Raw genomic sequence first — 16,069 nt, forward strand, 5'->3', positions numbered from 1 at the left:
CATGGGAGTGATTGATCCTGGGTGTCATGAAGAACAGATGAACTGGCAGGACCCATGCTCTGTGTTTGTCTGCTCAACGAGCTTTTAATTGTGCGGTAATGACTCAATGAACAAAGATGGGGGTCTCTGGTAATCAGAAGCCGTAGGAAAGAATGCTACCAGGTTCTGTTTCCATTTCTCAGGGTGCGCTGTTGTAACACGTGTCCGTTGTGTCTGATAGAATAATCTTGTGGGGAGAAAAGAGTTGAAAGATGTGTTTGTTGGACATGGGTGAGACCCAATGAAATGAAAGCTTTCAAAAAGACAATCCGGTGACATTTGTTTGTTTGTTTCAGGTTGTATTTCTTTTTATCGCAGCAGTGCCCCACCATTTTCATTTTGATGTCTTGCTTCCAGAAGTGATAGCAAGCTGTGCCTCCGAAGTGCTTGCTCTTTTCAAAAGCGAACAGAAAGTGAACACTAGGAGACATCTCGTCTGAAAATACTGGAATTACACAAGGCGAAATAACAGTCATCCTTGCTTGCTGGAACATTGGGCACATCCCCTTCAAAATCTAACAAAAGAAACCATGATTACAATGAATTTCTGTTACTCTGCACAACATTTCTGATTGATCAAAATCTTTCAAACAAGGCTGGGTTATATTTTAGCCCACCACTTTGTGTGATGCTATTCATGCAAATGTCACATCTGCAGCTTGATTGCGATACACTTATGTCAACTATTGTCGAGCCCAAGATTTTTCTTGGTGTTTGACCAGGAGTCCTGCAGCAACTGGGTCTGTCTTTGGCAGCCTGTGTTTGAGTGAAAAATGTGACTAATTACTGTTTTGGTCTCTGTATGCAGAATCTGTCCTGATGTGAAATACAACGAGGCTCAATAATGCACGGAAGACGAACATTACGGTTGGAAGCTGCCAATGGTTGCTTGATTTAGCCACATCTGGGAAAGAGCTGTTAGACATTAAACATTAGTTTACATTAATTATCCACCTCTTTCTTTTTGGCCATAGTTGTTGTACCTTAGGTTTATTCTAGGACAGTTGGCGGTTCCATGCACGTTTGCATTTACACAACTTAAGATCTTGGCCCTCACCCTGCACAATTACAATCCCTCAGTTGTGTGCCGTGATTAGCTGTTCTTGCTCTCCATGACACACTCAACACTAGTCAAGGCCAGCTGTTCCATTAGCCTAAAACAATTCACTTGATGAAAAACCTTCTGTGCAAATACCACAGTGCTGCTGTAGTTCTTGACCTTATGGTTCCACTGTGGATGATACCACTGTTGTGTCAGAGCTCATGTACTGATGGAGAGCATCTACAGCTCTGCTATAATCATCGTGAAGGTTCTCGTGTCAGTGAAGAGGGATTCTGCCTTGCTTCAGGAGTACTGTGCTGCTTTTCCTATGTCCGGCTTTGATTAATAGTGGAAAGAGCTGTTTAAAATAACAATTTCTCTTGGAATATATATCCTCGGAAGCCATCAGAGCTCATGGTTTTTCACAGTATAACATTTCCCCCCATGTGGAATGGTTGTCAATGTTTAATATCAACTAGTTCAGCCCCATTACATTCCCTTTAATCATCATCTTGGGCAGGATCATCTCTTGTGTGGGACAAGGCAGTAAGGGCAAGGCAGGCTGCATCTGCACTGGAAAATCTGAGCTTGGTTTGAGATTAGCCGTAGGTCCACTGCACTCACTACAGTGTGTGTCTCAGCAATGATGCAGCCGCCCATAATCAAAAGCAGATTTTGTGTGTTATGCAAGTCCTCTCCAAAACCCTGCTGATAAGGCTGATGACTTGTGGTGGATGTCACCTCACATGAAAAGTTTTCATGTTCCTTTTTGTGTTGAGCTTTTCTTCTCTCAAAGTGAAGAGCATGACACACAGACGATTTGGCATTCTGAAATGTTTTTCTCATTAAGGCATTTATTGTGTGCAAGTTCTGGAGATATTAAACAATAAAACCCACCGAAGCTTTAATTATTTGCAGATTTGTCTGACTTAGGAGGCTTTGTGGGTAACTGTTAGGAGATTCACAGGGGATGAGGCAGCTGTTACAGGACTAGACCCCCACTAAACCAGATAAGGGGTTAAAACATTCTAGAGGCAGGGGTTGAGAAGCTCTTTATAACTCTCCTGTGGTGTGCATCTATTCTCTACAAAGGCCTCTACAATACATTGGAGAACAAGGTACAGTAATTGCATTTCTATGAAACAGGAACATCACAAATCCTCATTATCATTCAACTCAGGGTTAGAATCCAATTCTATCTGCAGGAACATGCCCATATGAATGACAGAAGCCTGTTCTGCTGCCATGGCTCAAAACTGAGGATGAGCCTAAATGGGTCAAAGAATCAATCCTCAGATCACTGGAACCAGAGGCAAAATGTTGCTACACTTTCTAACAGCGTTCTGTTTGGACACCCAGGTGCATTTAATAAGCCCTTTGAACATATCTCTAGCACAGGGAGATGTACAAAGCTCTGACAGCGGCAGGAAAGGGCAGCCTTGACAGGTTCATCCATGGCTGTTTGAAAAATGGTCATTGGATTTATTGAGATCACACGAAAGCAAGTCTGGCTGTACACATCTTTGCAAAGGAATTGCAAGCAGGACCATATATCAGGGCAAGTGTCCAATAAATAATAATTTTCAGGAGATTGCAGCTGCTGTCAGGCTGCAAATAAGTGTACAGCTCTATAAATGGTAGGCCTAGATGCCAAGATTGTCATACTCACTGCAAAAATAAGAAATATAGGCACCTCCTAGAGCTCCTGTGCTGTCGATCTAATGAACCAGTGATGATGGTGTGCGTGTTGTGGGGTGAGGGGTAGCCCTTGGCTGTCTCGCTGGTTGTCGCAGGCCCAGCCAGCCCTGTGTAGCAGCCAGCTTCCTCTCTGCCCTTAGCTATGCGGTCAGCTTCCACATCTACTATTACGGAAGTAACTGCTGGCAACAGTAACAGGCATGGGCTTACACAGCTAGATGCGGCTTTATAAACCTTGATACATTCAGCCAGTCTCCTCAGTATTTTTTTCTACACAAAACAAATCGGACAAACGGCCTCTTTAAGGGTGTTTCTGAGGTCTAACCAATCTTTATTAGCACAAGCATGTACAGTCGTGGCCAAATGTATTGAGAATGACACAAATATTAATTTTCACAAAGTCTGCTGCCTCAATTTGTATGATGGCAATTTGCATATACTCCAGAATGTTATGAAGAGTGATCAGATGAATTGCAATTAATTGCAAAGTCCCTCTTTGCCATGCAAATGAACTGAATCCCCCCAAAAACATTTCCACTGCATTTCAGCCCTGCCACAAAAGGACCAGCTGACATCATGTCAGTGATTCTCTCGTTAACACAGGTGTGAGTGTTGACGAGGACAAGGCTGGAGATCACTCTGTCATGCTGATTGAGTTCGAATAACAGACTGGAAGCTTCAAAAGGAGGGTGGTGCTTGGAATCATTGTTCTTCCTCTGCCAACCATGGTTACCTGCAAGGAAACATGTGCCGTCATCATTGCTTTGCACAAAAAGGGCTTCACAGGCAAGGATATTGCTGCCAGTGAGATTGCACCTAAATCAACAATTTATCGGATTATCAAGAACTTCAAGGAGAGCGGTTCAATTGTTGTGAAGAAGGCTTCAGGGCGCCCAAGAAAGTCCATCAAGCGCCAGGACCGTCTCCTAAAGTTGAATCAGCTGCGGGATCAGGGCACCACCAGTACAGAGCTTGCTCAGGAATGGCAGTAGGCAGGTGTGAGTGCATCTGCATGCACAATGAGGTGAAGACTTTTGGATGATGGCCTGGTGTCAAGAAGGGCAGCAAAGAAGCCACTTCTCTCCAGGAAAAACATCAGGGACAGACTGATATTCTGCAAAAGGTACAGGGATTGGACTGCTGAGGACTGGGGTAAAGTCATTTTCTCTGATGAATCCCCTTTCCGATTGTTTGGGGCATCCGGAAAAAAGCTTGTCTGGAGAGGACAAGGTGAGCGCTACCATCAGTCCTGTGTCATGCCAACAGTAAAGCATCCTGAGACCATTCATGTGTGGGGTTGCTTCTCAGCCAAGGGCGTGGACTCACAATTTTACCTAAGAACACAGCCATGAATAAAGAATGGTACCAACACATCCTCCGAGAGCAACTTCTCCCAACCATCCAGGAACAGTTTAGTGATGAACAATGCCTTTTCCAGCATGATGGAGCACCTTGCCATAAGGCACAAGTGATAACTAAGTGGCTCGGGGAACAAAACAGCGATATTTTGGGTCCATGGCAAGGAAACTCCCCAGACCTTAATCCCATTGAGAACTTGTGGTCAATCCTCAAGAGGCGGGTGGACAAACAAAAACCCACAAATTCTGACAAAGTCCAAGCATTGATTATGCAAGAATGGCCTGCCATCAGTCAGGATGTGGCCCAGAAGTTAATTGACAGCATGCCAGGGTGGATTGCAAATGTCTTGAAAAAGAAGGGTCAACACTGCAAATATTGACTCAACTTCATGTAATTGTCAATAAAATCCTTTGACACTTATGAAATGCTTGTAATTATACTTCAGTATTCCATAGTAACATCTGACAAACATTTCTAAAAACACTGAAGCAGCAAACTTTGTGGAAATTCATATTTGTGTCATTCTCTAAACTTTTGGCCACGACTGTACACACAAATGTATTAGAGCAGAAACTGAAAAAAGACAAAGCTGAGATTTAAAATGTTATTCCAATGCATATTTCACTGTTTTACTGATTCACTTTGAGTGCTACTTTTCAGCAACCTATACAAGGCTACTGACTGGACGGTAAAGTCATTATTTACTTCTGAAGGAGAGCCCTTTGAATATTAAATGCCCTTTTACGTCCCAGTCATGTCCCTGTGTTCCATTGTTCCTTTCTTTTGTGACATGCAGGACTGAGGCAGCAGCAGCCAGGAATTGTTCCTGCACTATGAATAATACCTTTAAAGAACGAGATACTAGAATCGATAAAACATGCTTTATTCAGCCACTCGACTCAAACATTGATCACTTCGAAGCAGGATACACTGGACGACTGTACATAACAGTGTTGTTGGTTATGTCCTGAGATATCTTTATTTAAAGATGCACTATGCAGAAATCTCTGCCATTTCCTGGTTGCTAAAATTGTAATAGTTCGCTTAATTTCAGTTTATGTGACAAAATAATGAAGTATAGTGTAGAGAGTCATTATGCCATCTAAACCGCTGTGAAATATATTTTCCATCACCACAAATATTGTATTTTCAGCTGTTTGAAGCTGGTGTACAAAACTGGAAAGTAAACGACGTAAAAATGAAACTTAAGAACGGGAAGCATAGAAGTAGCCCACATAGTAAAGATCTACCGCTTCTTAGACTTGCTTTCAATGAGAATGATAGATCTATAATATACATTTCTATATGAATTTGGTCAGGTCGCCCAAAAAGTGACATATTGCGGCTTTAAAGTGAAAATTGCCAAGTTTAAATAGTTGTTTTCTCAAACATGTCAAGGAAGTTTGACGGTGTGTATTTGCTTTGAGTTTACTTCAGTGTGTATTTCCATTTCAACATCAGCTGAGTTATTAGATCAGTGGTGGATGTGTTTATATGCCTGTGTTAATTTTGGCGGGATTTAAGGCATATTTGATTAGGATCAGAGCCTAAGCTCAGTGTGTATTAGTAGTAGTAGTAGTTAGATAATGCAGATATTCATGAGTTGAGTAAAAGCCCAACAGGTGAGGAAAGGGTTCTACATGGAACCCAAAAGAGTTCTACCTGGAACCAAAAAGAGTTCGCCATTGAACCAAAAAGGGTTCTTCAAAGGGTTCTCCTATGGGGACAGCCGAAGAGCCCTTTTTGGAACCCCTTATGTGTAGTTTTGGAAGGTCTGCTGTAGCATTTACATTGATGAAAGCAGGTTGTCTCTGCCCCTGACCTCAACACACTGAGTTTTTTCCCGTCGTCTACCGTTTTCTATTTGGCAGCATTGAATCAATAGCACCTGGCGTAGAATTGGCAGAATGAGCCCTTTTCGATCCACTGTGTTTCCCTCTGATTGTAAGAGACATAAGGAGTACCACAGGCAGTCCACTAGGACTAAATCATTTAAACACTGTCTGTGTTCTAACACACTTTGAGAATTGAGTGGGCTGCCTAAGGCTGCCCATGGCTTGGAAAATGTTCACCACAAATGGTCCAAAAAAGACAACAGCGCATTCAGACGAGGGATACTACTGTATAACCTTCTTTGTGTGCCTTGGCAACACAGTAACATGACAAAATGGTGATAACTCAAGGATTACTGCTGTGGAAGATCAAATTAGTCTCATGTTGAAGCATGACAGAACCCAACAGAAATGCTTGTGATAATGTGTGCATTCAAACATACAGTATTCAAGCCTAGGTATTTTAGGTATTTTTTTGTCATTTAATCATGTACGAATTGTGTCCTTATTTTCTTTCTCCTCTATGGTCCTCAACCTCTCCCTAACTCTGTGCTGCTGGCTCCTTATCAAAGGTAATGCAATCATGTTGATTTCTGTATGCAATGCTGTGCTCTGCTTTGTTGTTAACATCAATGGTGTCTTTAAGTGGAAATTCCACCTATTCTAGATCAGATCCAAACTGCTCTCTCTTCTCAATACTTTCACATTTCAAACAAAAGGATTCCAGTTTTTCTCAGTGATTTGAAGGAAAATAGGCATTCAGAGTATCTCGAAGTAGGCAGCAATAGATCAGTCCAGTTCATCCCTATCAAGTGGAGAGAGCAGCATCTGAACTAACTAGACAGACTAAAGCCAGGAGGGCTCCCCATCAGAGGCATAGGCACCCAATAAGATTATGTTATTTGCTTTACTTGTCAGTGTTCCAAACAGGACATTATTTGTCTTTTTACGTAAGACAGTACTTGACTTGGGCAGGAGCTCACCGAAACTGAGTACCGGCACCTCACATGTTCTTCTGCTTGAGTTCCTGCACCTCCTATAGATTATTAGCTCAAAAGAATTAAGGAGTTCCTCCACCTAAATATAAATGGTACCGGCACCCAACATGAGTACATGCACCTATTTCAGTCCAAGTCAAGCACTGGCCTAAACATGCATACAGTGCCTTCCGGAAGTATTCAGACCCTGTAACGTGCGTCGTATAAAGGGGACCAAGGCACGGCGTGTTGAGTGCTCATGATTATTCTTTTAATGAAAACTAAACACTTTTACAAAGAAACAAAACAGCAGCAAACGGTTCCGTCAGGCAGCAGACAACAAAACGGAAAACAACTACCCACAAACACAATAGAAAAAAACCCAACTTAAATATGATCTCCAATTAGACGCAACGAGGACCAGCTGCCTCCAATTGGTGATCAACCCCCAAAAAACGACATAGAAATAGAAAAAATAGAACTCAAACATAGAAATAGAAAACATAGAAAACCACCCAAAACACCCCCTGTCACGCCCTGACCTACTTTACTATAGAAAATGACATCTTACAAGGGTTAGGACGTGACAGACCCCTTGACTTTTTCCACATTTTGTTAGGTTACAGCTATACTCGAACATTGATTAAATTGTCCCCCCCTCATCAATCTACACACAATACCCAATAATGACAAAGCAATAACAGGTTTTTAGAAATGTTTGCTCATTTATTACAAATAAAAAACTGAAATATCACATTTACATCAGTATTCAGACCCTTTACTCAGTGCTTTGTTGAAGCACCTTTGGCAGCAACTACAGCCTCGAGTCTTCTTGGGTATGATGCTACAAGCTTGGCACACCTGTATTTGGGGAGTTTCTCCAATTCTCTGCAGATCCTCTTAATCTCTGTCAGGTTGGATGGGGAGCGTTGCTGCACAGCTATTTTCAGGTCTCTCCAGAGATGTTTGATCGGGTTCAAGTCCGGGTTCTGGCTTGGTCACTCAAGGACATTCAGAGACTTGTCCCGAAGCCACTCCTGCGTTGTCTTGGCTGTGTGCTTAGGGTCATTGTCCTGTTGGAAGGTGAACCTTCGCCCCAGTCTGAGGTCCTATGCGCTCCCGAGCAGGTTTTCTTTAACCTCTCTGGGGTATGTGGGACGCTAGGACACACTATTCAACAGCCAGTGAAATAGCAGGGCGGCAAATTCAAAACAACAAAAATCTCATAATTCAGATTTCTCAAACATACAACTATTATATCCCATTTTAAAGATACACTTCTCATTAATCCAACCACATTGTCCGATTTCAAAAAGGCTTTACGGCGAAAGCATAACATTAGATTATGTTAGGACAGCGCCGAGACAAGAAAATCCACACAGCCATTTTCCAAACAAGGAGAGGCGTCACAAAAACCAGAAATACAGCTAAAATTAATCACTAACCTTTGATGAGCTTCATCAGATGGCACTCATAGGACTTCATGTTACACAATACATGTATGTTTTGCTCGATAAAGTTCATATTTATAACCAAAAACCCCATTTTACATTGGCGTGTAATGTTCAGAAATGTTTTGCCTCCCAAATTTTCCGGTGAATGAGCACATCAATTTACAGAAATACTCATCATAAACGTTCATAAAATATTCAACAGTAATTCAAAGAATTATAGATACACTTCTCCTTAATGCAACCGCTGTGTCATATTTCAAAAAAGCTTTACAGCGAAAGCAAATTTTGCAATAATCTGAGTACAGCGCTCAGATATCAAAACAAGCCATACAGATACCCGCCATTTTGGAGTCAGCAGAAATGACAAAAATTACATTATAAATAGTCACTTACCTTTGATGATCTTCATCAGAATGCACTTCCAGGAATCCCAGTTCCACAATAAATGTTTGTTTTGTTCGATAAAGTCCATAATTTATGTCCAAATACCTCCTTTTTGTTTGCGCGTTTAGTCCACTACTCCAAATGCAGGAAGCGCGCACGAAATGTCACGAAGAAAAGTCAAAAAACGTTATATTTATGTTCGTAGAAACATGTCAAATGATGTATAGCATCAATCTTTAGGATGTTTTTTATCATAAATCTTCAGTAATATTCCAACCGGACAATTCCAATGTCTTCAAAAATGAAAAGGAACACAGCTAACTCTCACGGGAGTGTGCGCCACTGAACTCATGTCATTCTCTCAGTCATCTGACTCCAGGACCTCTTATTCTCTCCCCAGTCACAATAGAAGCATGAAACAACGTTCTAAAGACTGTTGACATCTAGTGGAAGCCTTAGGAAGTGCAAAATGAACCCTAAGTCACTGTATACTGTATAGGCAATCACTTGAAAAACTACAAATCTCAGATTTCCACACTTCCTGGTTGGATTTTCTCAGGTTTTTGCCTGCCATATGAGTTCTGTTATACTCACAGACATCATTCTAACAGTTTTAGAAACTTCAGAGTGTTTTCTATCCAAATCTACTAATAATATGCATATCCTACCTTCTGAGCCTGAGTAGCAGGCAGTTTACTATGAGCACGCCTTTCATCCGGACGTCAAAATACTGCCCCCTACCCTAGAGAAGTTAAGGATCTCTCTGTACTTTGCTCTGTTCATCTTTGCCTCAATCCTGACTAGTTTCCCAGTCCCTGCCACTGAAAAGCATCCCCACAGCATGATTCTGGATGGTGCCAGGTTTCCTCCAGATGTGACTCTTGGCATTCAGGCCAAAGAGTCTTGGTTTCATCAGACCAGAGAATCTTGTTTCTCATGGTCTGAGAGTCTTTAGGTGCCTTTTGGCAAACTATAAGCTGGTTGTCATGCACCTTTTACTGAGGAGTGTTTTCCGGAGTTCCTTCTGTCTGTCCACTCTACCATAAAGGCCAGATTGGTAGAGTGCTACAGAGATGTTTGTCCTTCTGGAAGGTTCTCCCATCTCCACAGATGAACTCTAGAGCTCTGTCAGAGTGACCATCGGGTTCTTGGTCACCTTCCTGAGCAAGGCCTTTCTCCCCCGATTGCTCAGTTTGGCCGGGCGGCCAGCTCTAGGAAGTCTTGGTGGTTTCAAACTTCATTGATTTAAGAATGATGGAGGCCACTGTGTTCTTGGGGACCTTCAATGCTGCAGACATTTTTTAGTACCCTTCCCGAGATCGATGCCCTGACACAATCCTATCTTGGAGCTCTATGGACAATTCCTTCGACCTCATGGCATGGTCTTTGCCCTGACATGCACTGTCAATTGTGGGACCTTATATAGACAGGTGTGTGCATTTTCCAAATTCTTCAAATAGTGTGCTTTTTCAAAAAAAGTGTGTGCTTTTCCAATCAATTGAATTACCACAGATGAAATTCAATCAAGTTGTAGTGACATCTCATGGTTGATCAATGGAAACAGGATACACTTGAGCTCAATTTCGAGTCTCATAGCAAAGGGTCTGAATACTTATGTAAATACGTTTTTTAACCTGTTTTCGCTTTGCCATTATGGGGTATTGTGTGTAGATTGCTAAGAATTTTTACTTTTTTAATCCATTTTAGAATAAGGCTGTGGAAAAGTAATGGGGTCTGAATACTTTCCTAGGGCACTGTACACCATCAGATAGAATTCATTGGGCAAGGGGTTGGAAAATGAAAGGGAATAAAATGAAACGGAATATTGACAATAATAATAATAATATATTTCATTTGGCAGATGCCTTTCAGGACATCTTACAGAAAATCTAGTGCTGTACATAAAATCAATTTCATTAGGCTTATGTAATGAATTTGAATTATGCTTGATCAATAATTTTTTTAAATGAAAGGTCAGCTTATCAATTTCAAAATAATGGGTGGTTTCTGGCACGTGTCACTTCACACTGATATCATGTGCAGTAAACAGTAGGTATTGCTGTGTAGGCTGCTCACCGTTAGCTGGCTAGCTAAGACTCACTAGCCAACTTGGCTAACAAAAACAAGTAAAATGGCCAAACAAAGCTCACTGTAAAAAAAATCAGGAGACCGTGTATAGAAGAGGATGTTGGAGCATTTGCCAAGTTATTTGATATCAGTGATTTTGCCATGGCGGCCTCCAGTCCCCCGTTATACCAATCACTGATTGTGTTGATCTAATGGAAGGCCTTAAAGACAGTTTCAGTACATTCAGAGACAATGATCAGTACTACAACAGTGTTTTTATTCAACACTTTTAGAAATCATGAAACACACTTCTCCACTTCGACTCACACTCTCTCCCTCCGCTGAGACCTGACCTTCAGTCCAGTGAAATAAAAAAACTGGTTATTTAAATTTACGCTCTGATGTGCCTCACAGGTAATAGGCTACAACTGACCTATTACCAGTGTTATCATATAGTCTAGCTATAACAACTGACCTATTACCAGTGTTATCATATAGCCTAGCTATAACAACTGACCTATTACCAATGTTATCATATAGTGTAGCTACAACAACTGACCTATTACCAGTGTTATCATATAGCCTAGCTATAACAACTGACCTATTACCAATGTTATCATATAGTCTAGCTACAACAACTGACCTATTACCAGTGTTATCATATAGCCTAGCTATAACAACTGACCTATTACCAATGTTATCATATAGTCTAGCTACAACAACTGACCTATTACCAGTGTTATCATATAGCCTAGCTATAACAACTGACCTATTACCAATGTTATCATATAGTCTAGCTACAACAACTGACCTATTACCAGTGTTATCATATAGCCTAGCTATAACAACTGACCTATTACCAATGTTATCATATAGTCTAGCTACAACAACTGACCTATTACCAATGTTATCATATAGTCTAGCTACAACAACTGACCTATTACCAGTGTTATCATATAGTCTAGCTACAACAACTGACCTATTACCAATTTTATCATATAGTCTAGCTATAACAACTGACCTATTACCAATGTTATCATATAGTCTAGCTATAACAACTGACCTATTACCAATGTTATCATATAGTCTAGCTTGAGACTCGACTTTTGAAATATAAGGGACTCTACGTTATTTATAATAAGGTGACGGCCTGCAGCCCGGAGCCTCCGGCGAATGCATGAAATAATATTTATTTCCAGTCAATGTAAATAGCCTATCACAATTGATAATTTTAATTGATATCAAACAATACATTGTCGGCGTACTTCATCTCCCGCGCCCAGCAGAGAATTGCACTCTGCTTGCATTTTGACTCATAAAGTGATCTCGACTAAGAAAAGGCTGGTGACTATTGTGATTATTACTGTTATATCAAGGCATTATGTTCTAATCTCATAGCCTATTAATTATATGCCTATGGTTTATTATGTGTAGGTTATGTAAGCGGTATGTTAAATTCTAGAGTCATGGCTTTACGTAGGCCGAGAAGACTATTTGGTCTGTAATGTTAGATGGTTTGTTGTGTGTGATTCATTACAGTAGGGCATAGGGTAGGTTATTCTTTTATGATCATTTAATGATGATTTGAGTGCCGAAATGTTGTCCAACCTACATTTTTGCTGGCCCTGCCAACAACGGATTTCTGCCTATGCCACTGCTTCCCACAGCAGTGTTAACGGTAATTTATTTGATGGAACTACCTGCTGAGGTGACAAGTCCAGAGGGGACAATGGGAGATGGGAGAGCCTGAGGGCGTTCAATGCTGCAGATTGTGGGCTGTGCATGCTGCAAGGCCTTTGTTACCAACTGCCCCTCTCAGTTGTGAGATTACAAAGGACCATATTTCTGCACAGCCCATTTGTTTTTATGGCCGTATATTGGACCCTGTGGTTTTCCATCGTACCACAGGCCAAAAATATTTCTTTTTTCATTTTAAGAGATATCAAGGTTATAAAATGCAATATGAATCTCAACCAAGGGCTGTTAATACGGCATGACATAGACGTCCTGCTATGAAGGGATGTACACCTTATTCACCCTTCTACTGAACTCAAGTGTGGTTTAATATCCCCTACAAGCCATAAGTAAGGGCAATAACCACAATTCCTTTCTATTACAAATGTGGTGATAAATAGTACAACAACCGATGTGCAACGTTGAGATTGCAGTAGATTCCAGTGGAATTGCTTCAACGCATTGAAGGGAATAGTTCTCTGCCTAATAACTTAACAAAAGCTGTCGTTGGGGTTTGGAAGTTTGTGAGTACATTATGCATTTCATAGGAAAACATTTAATGACAAATTATTCATTTTAGTACTCCTAAACTCCAAAACCAGCTGTACCCATAGTTTAATTCATATGTTTTCATGCAACTGAACCTTACCTCACAGTACAGTACCTGCCAGCTTTGCCTTCCAGCACAGCCTTTCTAGCCAACAGACTGGCTTGGTCAATTGCACTGACACTTCTCAAATTGTAAAATTCCATATATTGTACATATTTTTCTTTAGGTTCTCAATTCCATACTGTGAGGAGGAGAGGGGAAGAGAATAATACCCCACTTTGCACCTCATAAAAACCTGAGTGCACCCCTATTGTTGCAGCAGAGTGCTTTCTCTCCCCCTCTGGAGGGGCCTCAGTTGCACCCCTCCATGGGGGTGTCCCAGAGAAGAGTAATTTGAAGTGGTGAGGGAGGGTGTGTGAGGGCACTAACTGTCCTCATATTTAAAGTCCTGGAAATGTCTGACAGTTGAGAGTGCTTCTCTGTCTCTGCTTCTCTCCCTATGTTTGACAGTTTAGAGTGGAAGTTGATAGGATGCAGGAGGAGCCTGTGACTGGATTCCACTTTGACCCTGCTGGCCCCTCTAGCCCACCGCGGCTGCCGGTTGACACAGCCGAGAAGTAAAATGATTATCCCCCTTTTTGTCGCAAATACAAGCGTCTGGGCAGAGCTTTTGGCCACTGAGCTGAATCGAATGTGTATACTGTGTGGTGTTTTAATCCCGTTTACATGATGTACATTTTTTATATCTGTTAAGATCCAGGAATGCATTCTGTTGCACTGAAGTTGTTGGATGGGGGAGAACTACCCTCTCCCCAAGTGATTCAATTATTCTGCAACAGTTCACATACACCCACCAATTAGTGCTCTCCCAAGCTCAAAATGGAGTTTTGCCACAAATGTCGATGAAAAAGGCAGTATCCTTTAAGTAGCAAGCCATCTTGAATGTGAATGAGTGGGATGGCAGGTAGCCTAGTGGTTAGAGCATTGGACTAGTAACCGAAAGGTTGCAAGATTGAATCCCTGAGCTGACAAGGTAAAAATCTGTCATTCTGCCCCTGAACAAGGCAGTTAACCCACTGTTCCTAGGCCGTCATTGAAAATAAGAATTTGATCTTAACTGACTTGCCTAGTTAAATAAAGGTAAAAAAAAAAAATGTGTTGTTGGTTTGAAAGTAGTAACATTTCCATGTCTGGAAGATGTAGCATACAATTCTGATTCCCATGTAGTTCATTTAAAGCTAAGAGAGGGGAAGAATGGGATGTTATGCTTGTAATAACACACTGGGTCATTATCCATGGAATGTGGTTATAGACCTTCCACTGTGATTGAGGAATGATTGATAATATCATTACAGAGGTATCACCAGAGCTTATCAAACCACTGCTCTGCTCATTACTACACAATGATTGTGATGTGTAGCCTATATCAGACGTCCAGGACAGGAGGTATTTTGGAGCTGCTATCATTTATTAGACCAGAAAGATCAAGATAAAAGGACAATTATAGTCTAATTGATTGTCTGGGGGTGGCAAAACTAAGCAAGTAAATGGCTTCCCCAGCTCTTCTCTGAAGTCGTTCATTATAGTATGCCACTCTGGTCCAGATGAATGTGGCTCTCATGTCAGTGGATGATGTTCCACTAACTCTAAATAGCTAAACACCATTAAGAAATACTGGGGCATTTCTGTGGTCATTTTTCCATATTTCTTTCTGCACAAAGAGTTAATTTGAAATGTGTCTAATTATCAGACTAGGTTGGAATATCATTTGAACTACAACTAAGACTGTACAGTATGTGACTTGCTAGAAAGTTTGAATTAATCTGTTCCTTCACTGACTTATCCCAGACAATGAGGCCTAAGCCTCACAATGAAAATTAGTGACCTCTTCTGAACTCTGTTATCAGGGAGAAGATCTCTTACTGGCAGGTTAAACCCAACCATGAGTATAATTCAACTCAAGGCTTTAATGGGGGCTTTCTATCTACTATCTCTGTCGCTTTTGCTCTCTCTCCCGCTCTCTCTCTCTCTTTCTCAGTCTCAGCATTCCTCATTTATTAAGCATACTGTTTGCTCCTAATTAAGTACATAGTGCATTAAAGGCCACACACACACACACACACACACACACACACACACACACACACACACACACACACACACACACACACACACACACACACACACACACACACACACACACACACACACACACACACACACACACAGAGCACTCTAAGCCTGATGGAATTGATGGTGTAGTAGGATTTGCAGAGCACCTTTGCTCAGCATAGTGGAAGAGATTATTCATAGACATATTAGATATGTATTTTTAGAAAGTGCCATTACATACCGCATAAAAAGGATGTTACCTGAATACCATTATGCTTTAGAAAATATGTTTAAATATAGGCAATGTGATCAAATTTCTATCAAATTTATTTCTAAAGCACAAAATGGTTATACAGAAACCCAGCCTAAAACCCCAGAGAGCAAGCAATGCAGATGTAGAAGCACGGTGGCTAGGAACAACTCCTTAGAAAAGCTGGAACCTAAGAACAAACCCAGAGAGGAACCAGGCTCTGAAGGGTGGCCAGTCCTCTCCTGTCTGTGCCGGGTGGAGATTATAAGAGTTCATGGCCATTAAGGCCAGATCGTTCTTCAAGATGTTAAAATGTTCACCAGCAGGATCAAATAATAATCTGTGGTTATCAAATCAAATCCAACTTTATTTGTCACATGCCCCGAATACAACAAGTGTAGACTTTACCGTGAAATGTTTACTTACAAGCCCTTAACCAACAGTGCAGTTCAAGAAGAGTTAAGAAAACATTTACCAAGTAGACTAAAAATAAAAAGTAATAATAAAAAGTAAAACAATAATAATAACAATAACGAGGCTATATACAGGGGGCACCGGTACCAAGTCAGTG

At 41.1% G+C, this 16,069-nt stretch overlaps 1 protein-coding gene across 1 annotated transcript in view; it reads left to right on the forward strand.

The window, feature by feature from the left end:
• The window catches only part of LOC106561381 (protein O-mannosyl-transferase TMTC2), a 193,398-nt gene that overhangs the window by 20,030 nt on the left and 157,299 nt on the right, over window positions 1–16,069 (forward strand). The window lies entirely within an intron of this gene.

The sequence above is a fragment of the Salmo salar genome, chromosome 10 (genome assembly GCF_965601325.2).
Source record: "Salmo salar chromosome 10, fSalSal1, whole genome shotgun sequence".
NCBI classification, from domain to species: Eukaryota; Metazoa; Chordata; class Actinopteri; order Salmoniformes; family Salmonidae; genus Salmo; species Salmo salar.